The sequence below is a fragment of the Uloborus diversus genome, chromosome 1 (assembly GCF_026930045.1).
Source record: "Uloborus diversus isolate 005 chromosome 1, Udiv.v.3.1, whole genome shotgun sequence".
NCBI lineage: Eukaryota > Metazoa > Arthropoda > Arachnida > Araneae > Uloboridae > Uloborus > Uloborus diversus.
In genome coordinates this window covers 161,882,518-161,898,314 of record NC_072731.1, presented here as the reverse complement: position 1 = coordinate 161,898,314, position 15,797 = coordinate 161,882,518, and positions in this window count along the sequence as shown.

Below are 15,797 nucleotides of genomic sequence, written 5' to 3'. Positions count from 1 at the left end.
TTTTACAATAACTGTTTTATTGTAGTGCTTAAGTTTGTTTAGAACATAATGCAGAGGTCGCATTTATTCTGAAATCCATAAAATTTGTAGAAAAAATTTGTATATTGTAAAATTCTAATAACATTTTGCGGATGTTCCTAAACTAATAGGAAAACTATACAGGGGTCTGTTTGGGAGAATTGACCGAACCCTTTACAAAGTAATTTGTAGGAAAAACATTTTCACTATAGATTTAATCTGATAAAAGGTCAGTTCACAAAATATTTTGATATTAAAAGACATTTTACAGTATTTTTCATTTTGGAACAGACCTTTCACAAAATTTTTCCTCTGAAAAACGAACTATTCAAAATTTAAAGCAGGTGTTCCCCACCTCTACTTAAAAGAAACATAACATGCCTCAAATTTTATGCATTTTAATCGTTTCTTGCCCACCTATCTTTTACCGTTGAGAGAGACGCTAACGACCTATCCCAATTCCGTTTGCATCCACTTTTGCTAAACTTGCTCATTTTAATTCAGTATGTCAGTGGTCTTCAACTACAAGGTCTGCCAACCTGAAATAGTCAGAAATGAGCGAACTTTTCTATTACTACTATTTGCAGGTGCTGAAAGATTTCTCAACAATATATTTTTTTCCAATCACAAGCAGTGAAAAAAAAAAAAAGAAAAGAGGTAATGTACTTTTTTAGTTCTAAACATGTTAACAGTATGCAGTAAAAGTAAGATAAGCATAAGCAATAACAAAAGAACTACCAAAATACTGAATGCGGAATTAAATAATGAATAGCAAAATACGAAATATGTGAGTCACAAACATTTATCTCAAGCAACATGCCACAAATATGTGAGAACTATGGTTTTTTTCATTGTTTAATGCAGGATGCATCGAGGAGTTGCATTTGGCGCATTTTGGTATCCCCCTCAACTTTGCATGTGTTAGAAATTTTTAAATTCAAGGTTTATTACTACACTTTTCAACATTTTCAAGCACTTGGAAATGAAATTTATTTTTTCAAATCCTTTTTATTTCTTTAAAAACGAATCGTGCATTATTTCGGGATTTGGCGGGTCCTAAGATAGAGCTTGTTTATTTTATAGGTAAATCTGGCCCTGCTTCTTATAATACATACATAACCATTTAATTTTAGAGGTTCGTGAGTGCTATTACCCCGGTCTAGGAAGATTGGGCGCCCCAAAACCTGGGAGCCCAATATTTTCGGCGTCCAATGTATTGGCGCCCAGTCTTCCGATTTCGCTATTACCCCGTTATATTTTCAGTTTTCTTTATTGCGTGTTTTTTGGAGCTTTTAATTTTCAAAATGCAATTTAGACTATGTTCAGTAACTTAGTCCCGGAAATTTTTCGATATTACAGTTCCAAAAAGGCAATTTTTGACTGCCTTTGATGACATTAGTAGGAAGAAAGGTTCGGAGGCTCTTATTCAGAAATTTTTCGAAACTGAAGTCAAAAACGCGATCATGTCCTTTTTTTTTGGTTGCTTTTGAGAAAGGGATAGGATTCACAGTGGCTCTCCTCAGATAATTTTTTTAATTGGAGTCTTGAATAAAATTTTAGGCTTTCTTTCATGCTGTTAGTGGGGGGGGGGGGGGGTCGAAGGTGTTCCCTCGAAAAAATTTTGAATTTATACTTCTAAAAACTTAATATTAGACCGTCGATGGTGGAAGAAAAAAGAGGATTCGGGGATTCTACTCGGAAATGTTTTTTGAAATTATGGGCTCGAAAAGTGCAATTTTGTAAGATCTATGATGATTTTGATTTGGGGGGGATCGAAAAACCTCCCAGGATATTTTTCGAAATTGAAGTGTTGAAAACGTGTGTGTAGGCTATCGTTATAGAACATTACGGTACGGATCTGGTTAAGAGATTCTCCCCGGCAACGCTGTTAATTTTCGAAATTGAAATCCTAAAAAAAAGTCTTCAATAATGTTGAAGGTTGGCAGGTTACTCTCCCATGAATATTGTTCGAAGCAATAGCCCTGAAAACGTAATTGTAGGTCATCCTTGATGGCGTGTTCCTTCCTTTCTAGGCTAAATGAGCACATCTTTTGTTTTCTTTTCAGTTGAAGTTTTGCGAGAAAACCCTACTCCAGTATTCGTTTCAGAAACATTTAATTGCTTAGGATTTCTATAAAAACATTTTCAATTTACATCCAAATATTTTTATCTTTTTTCAGTAGATTTTTTAAATATTTTAAACTAAGATGATATTTTCAAGAACACTTTTCCCACTTTATTTAATTTTTAAGACCATGGCTCTTGAATCTCTGCACATGAAGTTATGCTTCACTTTCGTTTTTTACTTTCAAACATTGATAACTACCGGTACGCGCAGTAATCAAAAGTGCTCGCTCAGCGCCACATTCGACAGAACAACCGGTCACTCGAAAAAAAGAAAAACATAATACACACAGAGTAAGGTCCAACACATAGAATGAGGTCCATTGCCGGACTGGACCGTTCAAACGGCCCGAGCGATTACACAAAACCGACCCTTAGCTCAAGGTTCAATCAGACAGATGCAGCTGATTGCTTAGCAAATTAAGTTCCCCCCTTTCTTTCACCCCCCCCCCTCTTTTTTTTCCCCTAAGTCAATCTTAATAGAAGGGTCTTCAAAATGTTTTTCTCCTTAACTCTCGTCTTCTGCAAGAAATTTAAAATTAGTTTTTAGTTGTTCGGTTGGAGTAATAATGGAAATTGATGTCCTAAAAACGCATTTATTTCAGAGTTTTTCGAACATCAATTTCAAAACATTTCTGGAGGAGGGTCAACGGACCAACACTCTTTCACTAAGATTACTACCAAAAGTAGTCCGAAATTGCGCCTTTAAGATTTCAATTTTGAAAAGTTTCGGAGGAAGAGATCCCTAAAACCGCTCCTTACTTCTAAACGTCTCGAAAGACCCAAAATTGCGTTTTACCTTTCAAGAGAGGATTCTCGAACTCTTCCTTTCAAAAGATTGCCTAATGCTGGGGGAAAATCTGAATTGCTTTTGCAAAGAACCTTAAAATAAAAAAATTCAAAAGTTACTGACTATCAGGTAATTACGTCCAACACCTCCTATTTCTTTTACTACCCCCCCCCCCCCGCCATATTTTTTTCTTTTTCCTTGTCGGACTAAAAATAAGAAAGTCTTCACTTCGCTACATGTGCTAACCCCCTCCACCCACTAAAACCATTAAAGAGCTTCTCAAACCTCGTTTTCAGGGCTTCGATGTCGAAAAACTTCCAGGGGACCATTATCAAACGCCTTGCCTTCGAAAAGCATCGAAAATCGATTTTAAGGAGCTTCAATTTTGAAAAATGCAGAACACCTGACGTTGTCAAATATGCACAGGGATTCAAGTGAAACACGGCCGATCGCAATGCACCGATGCGATCGCTATTTCCCCAATTTGAATTCAAGTGTAACATTGCGATTGTCTTCAGTCCCGATTCCCTCGCAAAATTTGCAATTGCTCTCGAGCTCTCACAAGTCTGGAAAATCCCTCGCAAGTGCAGAAAAACATCAATGGCGTCAGTTTTGAATGCAAAGTTGATTTTAGAATTAATGGAATGTTATTGTTGAAAATTTTCAATTCTAAATTGGCAACTCAATGCAAGATTCGTGTTTTGTTTACCGTAGCATTTTTGCGGTAACCTTCATTTTAAATTGGAAGTATAATTGGTTTTATTTACTTAAAATATGCGATACTTCTTCAATTTAACATTGTTTTCATCCACAAATGCAGTACTTATTTTAATTATGACTTAATACTTGATGGCATAATATTCTGCATAGTCATTATACTACTTCGTCGTTTTGAAGAAATCAACGGAATTTTTTTCCGGCTGAACAGCAGTACAAGTTGAATTACGACTGTGATGAGAAATTATAATTAAATTCTCTTCATTGTTGTAATTTTACTAGTCAGTGGCGTAGCTAGACCCGACTTTCGGGGGGGGGGGTTACTTCTTATATATATATATATATATATATATATATATATATATATATATATATATATATATATATATATATATATATATATATATATACAGTGGTGGACAAAATTATAGACTCAATTTTTTTTCATTTTGTTTCAATTACAACGTGACTCAGTTTAAATTATTTTCATTGAAGTAAAGATGAATAGTTGAAGAAATAGTTCTAAAATTAGTAGATCTTATCAATTAAATTAAAAAATTCATAAAATTAGAAAATTTGGAAATTTAATATTTTATCATTATGTGAAACCTGGACAAAAGTATAAACTCAGAGGTAAAAAATCCAGGATTACGAGAAAGTTTTGTTCGAAAATGTTAATTTCAGCCATAGAATGAATAAATGTTGCCATCAGTGATTGCTAAAAGTTTTGTTTTTGGAAATTTATGAGAAATATATAAATGCATCGCTGGACAAAATTATAAACTCATTTTTTTTTTTTTTCATTTTTTCAATCATAATTTAATTCAGTTAAAAAATTTTTTGTTCCAGTAAAGATAAATAACTCTCTTAGCATGGTAAAGCAGGATTGGCATTTTTTAATGGAAGATAGAACGCTGAAGATTACCAATTAATCCTGGAAGATCATCTCTTACCTTTTGCTCATCTGATTCCTGGAGATAACTGGTTATTTCAGCAAGATAACGCGAGTGTACACACAGCGAAAAGTACAAAAGAATGGTTCAAGCGCTGGCGTATCAAAGTTATCAAATGGCCAGCTCGTAGTCCGGATCTTAATCCGATTGAAAATCTTTGGGGGACCCAATTCGCAAAGTTTATCATGATCGGCACCTGTACCAAACCACAGAGGAAATAAAAAGGGCAATACTTTCAGCATGGATTCCTATGCAACTGCAGCTGTTAGAAACTCTTGTGAAATCTACATGCCCAGCCGCATATTCGAGGTAATTCAGAAAACTGGGGGCCCAACTCGTTTTTAAAAGTTGGTAGTTTACACTAATGGCTAGATTTAATGCAGTGTTTATTTTTAAAACATTTCAAATATTGATTTTTTTTCCCTCAATTTATCCATGTTAATAGCAAAATGATATTTTCCTAAATCTATGCTTTTGTTTTACTGAAGTAATCTCAAATGTAACTTAATTAAACTCAAAAAAATTTTAAATTTTGTCAGCTTATTATTGTGTTTATGCAGTATTGTAATATTGTAATTCAGCATTGATTCATTTTTGGATATTAAATGATTAAGTATTTGAATAAAATTCTACCAAACTTCAGAGCTTCTTACTTTTGAGTTGATACTTTTGTCTAGGTTTCATGTATTATAAAGGTATTAAAGTTGAGAATTTTTTAATTAAATTATTTGTTTTATAAAGTTTTTGAGTTATACTGAATTTAGGACTATTTAGTCAGTTATTTATCTTTACTGGAACAAAAAGTTTTTTAACTGAGTTAAATTGTGATTGAAAAAAAGAAAAAAAAAATGAGTTTATAATTTTGTCCAGGGGTGCATTTACATGTTTCTCATTAATTTCTAAAAACAAAACTTTTAGCAATCACTGATGGCAACATCTATTCCTTTTATGCCGTTAAATTAACATTTTGGAACGAAACTTTCTCGTAATTCTGGATTTTTTACCTCTGAGTTTATACTTTTGTCCAGGTTTCACATAATGATAAAATATTAAATTTGCAAATTTTCTAATTTTATGAATTTTTTAATTTAATTGATAAGAGGTACTAATTTTAGAACTATTTCTTCAACTATTCATCTTTACTTCAATGAAAATAATTTAAACTGAGTCATGTTGTAATTGAAACAAAATGAAAAAAAATTGAGTCTATAATTTTGTCCACCACTATATATATATAATATATATATAATATATGTATATATATATATAATCGCTTGGAATTTTTTCCTTTTCTTCTTTTTTTTTTCTTTCTCTTCTCTCTTCTTTTTCTCTTTTTTTTTTTTTTTTTGAGACTAACTTTTCGGGGGGGGGGTTTGTCCCCCAACCCCCCCCCTTAGCTACGCCCCTGTTACTAGTTAGTATTATACTAGTTGAGAAAGAAAAAAAAAAGGGACTGTTGAAAGTGAGTAAATTTGTTTAACGTTCACTATCTTACTAATATAAAATCTCAATTCTAGGCTAGTATTTTTTAATTATTTGCTAAAATTGCATTTACTTGCGTAGTATGGTACAATAACAAAATGCATCAAACTTAGCTACATGGTCCCCGGCATAAGTTCCTACTATGACATGCATTGTACTCCCATTAAAAGTTAAACTGTGAAAGTCTGAAATCTGGTAAATGTCGACACTAATGCATATCAACATACACATACCAAAGGCATCAGTGATAAATTTAATATTTCTGGTGAATCGTCACGTCAGTAAAAGTCGACATTCTTTACTTTTGGTGTTTTACAGTAACATATGTACTGCATACACATGATTTTAAGAAAGTAATCGGCAGAAACATTTCACTGTAAGTAAATGGAAAAAAAAAGATAATTAATTTGAATTCTGAAATTTTGAATTCAAATTATGTTTTTCGCAATCACGAGTTGCGACAGGGCCCTACTCATTGAGGGCTATTGTTTCTAGAAACAGCTCCTGTCCCCCCAAGCCTACCCCTCCTCCTGGGCGGTTACAGATGTATAGTTGTGTGTGTGCAGGTATGTGTAGGCGTGCGTGCATGTGTAGGCTTGTATGTGTGCGTAAACCTGTGTGTATGAGTGTAGACGTGTGTGTGTGTAGGATATGGACGCCTCTGACCTGGAGAAACGGATTCTAGGGGGCAGTGCTCGGAGCCGCACCTGCACAGGCCGGTGGTGCTGGTGTCCCTGGTCCAAGCTGAAAAAGGAACCACAACATCAAGGACGGTCAAATGAAAGCAATAAGCAATCATGATTGCTCAATAACGATCCAAATCCCGTTGTTTTTTTTTTCCAATGAGGAAAAAAATAATGGCAGTACTTCACACAAAGGTGCATATACAAAACGTAGTCAGACAAGGGGGGCAAATTTCGAATTCAGTCGTTTAATACTGGTTTGGGAGGGGGTGATAGTGAAAAGTGAGCAGTGCCAGATGTTTAATTTTTCTGTTATTTTTATATTTTTGTGGCAAATGCTGAAACTGATGCCCTCACTAGTAATGGACATTATTAAAACCTTTTGATAATCCAGATCTTTTGAAATCGAGAACTCCAGGTGAGTCAATCAATAACCGAGAATTCGTAACAATAAGAGTTCTCGAGTGATTCGATTATGCCCATCACTAGTCCTTACCCATCCACCTTCAAGGTTTTATATCAAGTTTGAACAAATTTGAAGAAAATAAGTATGGTGAATTTTGCCATCTTTCAGAAGTTGCCGCCTGTAGCAAGGGCTTGCTCCCATATATGTAGTACAGTCCAACTCACTAAAAACAAGCGTAATGAGACTGCAGCATTTGCTTGTTATATATAACAGAGTGCTTGTAAAAAAAGAGTCTATGGAAAAAATCATGAAAATTCATACATACTGAGTTATTTTTATATTTCAATATAACACCAAAGTTAGCTATTTGCTTTGAACTGTCTTATTTCTCTCTTTCTTGTTATTTTTTCAAGGATTTCGTGGTATGAAAAACATTGCCAATGACATCTGCGGCTCAAAATATTTCGAATTTTTTCTGCACTTTAGAAACTATTGAATACTGTAAGCCCCGCTTAATCGAGTAACGGATAAACGAATAACCCATTTATGCGAGTAAAACCTCCTGGAACCGAATATTTCCCCATAGATGCAATGCTAAAGATCCTCGCTTAATCGAATAATTTCCCCGGATAATCAAAAAATATTAATCAGCTTTCACAAACAATTTTGATGAGAAACATTTTGAATTCATTAGAAAAAAATTAAGTAAGAACACTTATTATTTGCGTTCGACGAACCTCACCGGTCGACCGGTGAGTAACCGGTTTACTAACTGCAGCGTTCTATCATCTTTCGGTTACCATTTTAAGCTGTTGATTGGTTGATTAAAGCACATGATCGGTTAACTGGTTGAGCTGGTCGCAAGCAAGCATTGAGTTAAACTATAAAGTAATATTTATTTCCAACTGTCTTTACATTAAAAAAATAGCCCAGTTGATAACCTGATTAAATAACACGAATAAATACTGTACGCAATTTAGACGATGATAAATTGACAAATATTTAATGTAAGATACGGTAGAGAAGGAGGGGGAAAAGGGTATCAGAAAGTGTTCCCAAAAGATCTTGAGCGAGCAATCGCCTATTACGGAATTTTTCAAAAAACAATGTTGTTCTGAAAAAAAGTGCCAAAAATAAAGATTTCATAACTGAAGTTGTAAGCTACTTTTTATAATTTTCATACGTACTCGTAATATACTTGTTTATATAAGAAACTATTTTGTTGTTTATTTAGCTTATTTCTAAAACTTAAAAAATAACACTAATTATTTTCCTTAAAAACTTGTTTTTTTATTATTATATTTTAAGACAAGTTGTAAATTTAAAAAGGTAAATAAAATTTCACCGCTTAATCAAATAATATTTCTTGAAATCGACGATATTCGATTAAGCCGGTCTGACAGTATGTCCAAGGCTTAAGACTTAGATCTACAATATCGTCGGAAGTATATCTCAGAAATGATTTAACATTCGCTTCAACAAATATAATTTCTAAATCTTCCTAAACTCCACGAATTTTTTTAAAAAAAGGCTGTGTCTTCACTTTTTCTCAGGATTTATGTCTTTTTTTTTTTAATTCAAAATGTTAATGAAATTTTTTGAGAAATAGAATAATGTTTTCTGCAGTGGAAATTGACAAAAATTTTATGAATGACAAAAATATTGCTCGCTTGAAGCGTTGTTTGCTCGATAAGGCGAGTTACGTTCTTATAGGCTTAACATTGTACCAGCCAAAGGTTTTTTGATTCCCTCGCTAAATCCAAGTTCTCATTAAAACAGGGCTCGTTATAAGCAAATTTGACTGTATTAACCAGATACACTACAAGAAACGGTTCCGTAGGTAATTGAGACCTTTTAGTAAATAGACAAGTGCTCGAACAATACGTGCACAAACAACTTCTGCCGTAGCCTCTGATAGGATGGAAACAGCATTGTATCCTCGTTGGCTATGTTTTTGCCCATTTACTTCAAAATTCGCACAGTCGGTTTGCTGCAGCTGAGTTTTGCATCTAGTTATATTACAACATGCTTCCTTCGCCCTGGATCCGGCACTTGATGTACGAGATAATAACCTGCAATGGTACCAGACAGTCCGGTTATCACATCCAAAGACTACAGTTTTGTTCTTATTAGAACTCATCAGTCTGGAATAGTGTGAACAACCGAGCTGGAGGCAGATATCAACTCATTGGAGCTGAGAGCGCCAACAAACTGGTAGACAAAGTAAATTTATCTCACCAGTGAATGTCCGCAGCATGGTGCGGTTCGACTTGTGGCGTGTTATACAGCATGTAGCTCTGTAATACTACATGAAGTACATGGCTGGTTTTAAAGCTACGTGCGGCAGTGATGGGAAAATTGTATTACAGCAATGCATTTGAATTTTTAAATCTCAGACTTGTTTACGCAGGGCCAACGAGAGACCATGCCAGCCTAGTCGAAAACTAGGGGTCACAGTTCAGAGTTTTATGAGGAGAGTGGGGGCTGGGGACCAAACTAACAACATTTTTTCCTTGGCTCTCAGCTGCCCTGCCTTTACCCCAAAACCAAACCAATTCTCACTACTACTCCGTATCCCTGACACAGCTACAGTCTTGAGGGAAAATGATTCCAAATTCTAGAATTTCAAAGCTTCCAACTCGTATCTTCTAACCTAAAATTGGCCTGACACTGCAACCCCGGTTATAAGTAAACCTTCACCTCCACATAAAAATTTCTCGTTATGCTACAATGCCCAAAAACATCTCTTGTGTGTCCATTTCCAGGGCTAGCAGGCACCTTGTGAGCCAGCTTCAGAGTTTTTGCCTGGCACATGGCGGTCCAAAGAGAAGAATGAGCAGGGCATCCCCCGCCGGGCGGGAGTGAAGACATGACAGCGAGCCCTAAACTGAGCTTTAACTGCATTAAAATGTATTCTTTTTACTTTTATTCAGTACTAGTGTTACCCACATGGCTTTGCCCATAGTAGAAAATTAAAAGGTCTTTTGGTTCGCCTGTATATTTAAATAATGTATGGTGAATTTCTCGCCAATTCGCTTGCCCATGTTACAGTTCCGCGTTATGATGATTTCGTAATTTACTATTCCACGTTTTGATAATTTTTTCGGAGAAATTTTCTGAAAATTGGAATAGAAAAAGAACAAAATCGAATTTTTGAAATATCGCTTTGAGGTGCACACCCTCATGCTACAAACTTTGCTAAATTTCATGAAAATCTCCCAAACGGTCTAGGTGCTATACGAGTCACAGAGATCCAGACAGAGAGACTTTCAGCTTTATTATTAGTAAAGATTTAATTTAAAATACTAACACATTCCTATCTTTTTTAATAAAAGGAAAGATAACATGGTCAGTCTCTTCGGACGGCCCTGCCCCTGCTTTCCTACCCTCTGTGCGGCCTTGGTCAAGCCCGGATCTACATACTCGCAGACCCTGCAGTGTGTGTGGGAAGGGGGGCATGCCACTGAAATTCCCCCCCGACCTTTAGTGACATAGAAATTTAGTACGCAGTTAGCCGCCATGCTGATTTTTGGCAGGGGGCCTCAAAATTGATAGATTCGGGCCTGACCCTGGTCATACTATGTTCTTTCATTGTTCGTATTACAGTACATGTAGATGTAATTAGTTTTATAATTTTGTATTTGAATAAAATTTCTTTTTTGAAGCTAGACTTATTTCAGGGTAGCAAGAAATTAGTTTACATTTTACTGATAAAAAAACAACTGACTTCCTTAATAACAAAGAAGACATACTGCAATCACACCTGTTTAAGCGAAATCAAAGAGACCTATTATGATCTAGGTGAACTAAAATAAGTAAAATCAGTAAAAATGTGTTTAGTGGAAGTAAAAAGAACTTATCTCTGCACAATGTGTATCACCATTTCAAAACTGGATGTATCTTATCAATGTGATTATTTGTAACTATTCTAGAAATTGGCTCCAACTTTTGAGTTTAAACTTGTACATAACCCAAACTATTAACAAAAACTCTCATTTTGCTTCATAAGTAAACATATTTTTACTTACTACTTGTGCAAATGTATTCAACGTAGGGAAACAAACATGTTCAAATCAAACAGATATTACAATAAGCAGTTTAAATTCAAAATTCTCTAAGTATTATTCAATTGTCGTTGTGAGAAAATTATTTGAAAATCTTTGATCCTCATCAGATTCATTCTCATCGGATGATTATCAAATCGTAATTTTCCTTTAAACATCATGCGTTTTAAGATAAATAAATACCTTTGTGCTGAATAGTAAAGTCAGACCAAACAACGTAAGTAGAAGCACAAATTTGTAAATTACAACAGACACGTGTTTCGGCGTTACAGGGAACGCCTTTTTCAATGCAAAAAATAATGAGCTTATGGATGAAAAGCTTTTGTCGGATGTCTTTCCATCCATAAGCTCATTATTTTTTGCATTGAAAAAGGCGTTCCCTGTAACGCCGAAACACACGTGTCTGTTGTAATTTACAAATTTGTGCTTCTACTTACATTGTTTGGTCTGACTTTATCATGCGTTTTATTCAAAACAAATACAATATGCATGTGGAACATATAAAGCATTTCTTAAACGGCAACATTTTTTATCCAGTTTGCTTTCTTTTCTAACTGTAGAACTGAAAGTTGAAAAAAAAAAAAAAAATAGCAGGGAACATATCCATTACGCGAGCGAACATGAATTCAACATCAAAACAAATATTGCATCACGATTTCAACCATCTCAAACCCAGGGAGCACAAACCTAATTCTCTCATTGGTTGCATCAGTTAATCGCTCCAAGTACATGCGATTATCATCGACCAGTAGCTCCTACCCCGACTTCTCACTTGCGATTGTCCAAATTGTTTCACTCGAATTCGACTGTCAACAGCGATTGCAAATCTCGGCGATTGCGATTGTCTTTTTTGCGATTGTGTGTGTTTCACTTGAATCCGGCCCTTAATTTCAGAATAGTTTTTGGGAAGAATCCGAGAACTTACCTTGCCCAAAACACGCATCATCGAAGTTAGTCAGAAACTGCGTTTTTAGAACTGCAATTTCGAAAAATTGAGCGGATGTATTTCGCCCGAAAATCAATCGGGGCAACTTCAAAAAGTCCGATTCTTTACTTACCACTTAAATTAACAAATATAGCCTGTAATGGCGTTTTTAAGATTTCAATCACTAAAAATTTCCGCGGCTGGCCTCCGAATTTTTCTTTTCCGTAGCATTACCAGAGACAGTCTAAAACTGCATTCTTAGGACTACAATCCCAAAAATCCCCCCTCCTCTCCCCCTTTCAGAAGCGAGAATGTTTTAAGAGTGCCTTTCTAAAACTATTTTTTGGTTGCGCCACAGCGTGACAGTATGAAGTCCTTGCCCCACGTCAAAAAAGAAGATCAGGGTATTGCTGTTTCTGGAATTATTAAAAAGAAGTGAGGGGGGGGGGGGCTAATCTTGGACCTATGGGCCCCCTCCAAAATAAAAACATATAATACGCCACTGATCAATAGATCTATTTTAAACAAATTAAGAAAGTTCTGCCTTTATATAGGAGTTTAGTAAGACCTCATTTGGATTGTTCAGTTTTGGTCGCCTTATCTGAAGAAAGAAGATATTTCTGTATTGGAAAGGGTTCAAAGAAGGGTAACTAGACTAGTAAAGGGACTTTCAGATTTAGATTATGATACTAGAATTAATTGGCTTAATATGTATAGACTGGAGTAAAGGAGGGACAGAGGGGACATGATTCAGTTGTTTACATTTATCAAAATGAAAGATGTTAATGAATTAAGTTTTTGCACGGAAAACAGGACGAGGGGTCCACGCTAACCTGAAAATTAGGAAAAACTACTACGTCAGTAGGGTTGTGGGCCTTACCGGAAGAGGTGGTAAAAGAAGCCACTGATCTTTATTGGGGACTAATAAATTGACTGGGACCAGAGCCTGTTGCTGGTCGTATCATTTGTATTTGTGCAACCGGCTCCACGACCCACCTGCCTTTCGGGCGATTGGATCGCTAGGCCGCCCGATTGCCCAATCTAAGCGGCGTCCCTACATATATTTCATCCCTCCTTTTAAAAATTTTGGATCCGGGCTAACAGGTGTCCCTTCTTTCCCCCCCCCCCCGTGCATGCCCCTGGTGACACATATCTTACGCTAAACGCTAAAACATCTTATGAGCAGTCATTGCGACGTCATCAAATCAACCAACCGTTGATCTATGCGAACACACCCACTATCTTTTTCTCACACTGCTTGCACTCTCTGAATTTTCGTACTCCAAGGCTGCGTTCGGAAACGATCCACCGGTTACACCGCGTGGTTAGTCCGGTGTGGTTATGACGTATTTGGAATTTCTCTAGGAATTCCGGTAGAACAGCTGTGTTTCCGAACGCTCGTGGTTAAACCGCGGTAGTTCTAGTTCAGCAACAAACGACACTCCAATCAACGCGTAACTTTCATAGTAGGCAAGTCACGTGCGTTACGATCAAAACATGAAACACGACCGGATTGGCCAACACAGACTTTGTGACGTTTGTGATCTCGCTAACCGCTTCCAGACAGCGGTGCCACAGGTTGCTACCAAGTCGACCGCCAGAAAACAACCGCAGTGTTTCCGAACGCGGTTAAGTGACGTCACCGGTTCCACCGCAAGCGTTTCCGATCGCTTGCGGTTGCACCGAGGCGACCGATCCGCGTTTCCGAATGCACCCCAAATTGTAAACAAACATTCAAGATGGCTGCGCCCTTAGTGAAATGATGTAACCGCGATTTATTGAACTTATATCTTTTAAAATTGAGTACAAAATGTTATTGAGTCGAATGAAGAGGATTGAGTAAAAAAAATTAAAATTTAATTTATTTGTTTCTTCTGTTCTTTCTCCCTAAGTCCCAGTGAGTCAAATACATTTAATGAATTGCTTTTTTTTCCCTTCTCTGCTCCGTCATTCATTTAAATGTAGATTAATTTCAAACTGTAATCGAAATATTTAACCTGTTACTAATTCCATATGAAGCCAACTTTTCATTCTAAATCTAAAATTATCTTTTTTTTTTAAAAAAAGATCTTGTTTAAAATTGATTAACACATCTTTTGACAAAAATCCCTTTTATTCCCTTGCGTAAAACTTCGCTCATTTTCTCTTTCACTCGAAAAAATTCAGAACGGATTTTAAAGGTTTTTTTTACTTATGTACAAACGTTCGATATTAATCTTGCTGTAGTTGATAAAACTTTGACTACTTAAATCTGTACCCCAGAGCCAGAAGGACGTCTGTCCAAAATCTGCGATTTTCCGTTTATTAGTGCTTTGTATGTAGAAACCCATTCCACATCAATTAAAAAAAATCCTTTTCATTTTTTAATTGCGTTTAAAGAGCAAGCGTCCCATCTTTTGCACGGACCTGAAAAATGTTTTTCCACTCTACTGTGAAATTATCATAATGTGACTTTCGTTCCTCTGGCTCTGAGGTATAGAAATAAAACAGTGAAATCATAAGTTTAACCAGGAACTAAATTTTGGGAAAAACAGTGTATAGTTTTTAGCAATGAGTATGAAAATTATTTTCATAGTACAGTTGGACCCTGATTTAACAAATTCATTAGGACCAAAACTTTTATATGTTAAATCGGGGCTTTTCATAATATAGGGGTTTGAAAAGAAATTTGACAAAAAACTGCACATACCTTTTCTAAAATCCCTAAAAAGCAACTGCGCAAAAATATCCATAATTAAAAAATATGCACTTTTTATTCAGCATTACGCAACTCATTACACACTAGTTAATATGAAATTTTCAAAAACTTATTATTTACATTTTAATGCTTTTTTCTTTCATTTATTTATTTATTTTTATTCATTTATTTTTTGTGTTCAGTATTTCACATAAAAAGACTAATGCAGGAAGCTGTAAAAATTACTTTTGTCACAAAAACTGTTAAATTTAAATATAGGGACAGAATTAATCCTTAATATCAACTAGTGGAAATTTATTTTACTGAGGTTCAATAGTTAATGTATGCACAAGTTTTCTCATTTGTAGCATCCACATGGATCAACTTTGTGGTGACATGTGGCCCGCGGGCTATAGGTTGGGCATCACTGATCTTTTGCATGGAATTATTGGCTGTTCAGGTCTTCACTCTGTTTTTGTATATTTTACTTCATGCTAAAAAATGTCAAGTTCAGACCTGAAAACAAACCTGCTAGCTATATCTCCGATAAACATATTTTATAAATTTGCACAGTTCTAAATTATTGCATGTTTTAACTTTTTTTTGAATATTTTAAAACATCAGTTTTAAAACAGACCATCTTTAAAGATATCAAAGATAGCCTGAACCTGCATTATGGATTAAAATTTCAAGAAATTGCCGGGAAATAGCTGCATACCTCTTTTTAAGGCTTGATGCACTAATTAAGCCTTTTCCAATTTGTGTGCTCTAATTCTGATAGCCCTCTCTAAAACTAGAAGCTGAATTCACCCTTGCCAATGCATCGTTTATTTTGTGAAAAAACTCGAAGTCTAATGATTTCATGTCTTGTCAGACAAAGCATGATTATCTTGTTAGAAATGAAAGTGGAAAGCGGTAAATGACAATCTGAAATACAGTAAACATAAAATAACTATAG